Consider the following 996-nt stretch of genomic DNA (forward strand, 5'->3'; position numbering starts at 1 on the left):
ATATTAAATGTCTTGATGACATCAAGACTTGGATGGCTGCGAACTTCTTGACTTTTAATGATCAGAAGACTGAGGTCATTGTGTTTAACCCTAGCTCTGCCACTGTCACTGATCCTGCAAACCTGCACTCTCTTCAGACAAATCTAAAACAGTCTGTTACCAATCTCAGGATAGTTTTAGACTCGGACTTTAATAATAAGCAGTTAAATTCTGTTCTTCAAAAAAGCTTCTTTCAGCTAAGGCAGATAGCTAAGCTCAAGTCCGTCCTGTCCAGAGCCGACCTTGAAAAATGAGTCCATGCATTTATTACAACCCGGCTGGACTACTGTAACTCGCTTTATGCTGGGGTCAGTCAGGTCTCTCTCTCACGTCTCCAGCTCGTCCAAAGTGCTGCAGCTCGGCTACTAACAGGAACTCGCAGCACATTACTCCAGTTCTGTCCTCCCTTCACTGGCTTCCTGTGCGTGTCAGAGTTGATTTTAAGATTCTTCTGCTGACATTTAAGTGTTTTAATGGCCTTGCACCCTCATGCCTCTCCGACCTCCTTCATCCTTATACTCTTTCTCGGGCCTTGAGATCATCAGACCAGCTGCTTTTGGCCGTACCAAAAACCAGACTGAAGGAGATCAGGCGTTTTCAGTCATGGGCCCTAAACTCTGGAACAATCTGCCCATCAACATTCGACAGTCCACCTCAGTCTCTATTTTTAAATCTCTCCTCAAAACACATCTGTACTCACTGGCATTTAACACAGTGTGATCTCATTTGGTATTTCGTCGTTGATGATTGTGTTCATCCATTTTGCTTTTACTCCCTGACATTTAACGCAGGGTGATTTGATTTAGTATTTAATTGTTTCTCATTACATTTTATGCTTTTATTCATGTTGCTGTAATATCTTGTTATTGATATTTGATGCTGTGATCTTTTTTGGTAAGCACTTTGATAACAGTTACTGTTGTGCTATATAAATAAATGTGACTTGATTTGAATATA

The sequence above is a fragment of the Nematolebias whitei genome, chromosome 19, assembly GCF_014905685.2.
Source record: "Nematolebias whitei isolate Nwh7 chromosome 19, NemWhi1, whole genome shotgun sequence".
NCBI classification, from domain to species: Eukaryota; Metazoa; Chordata; class Actinopteri; order Cyprinodontiformes; family Rivulidae; genus Nematolebias; species Nematolebias whitei.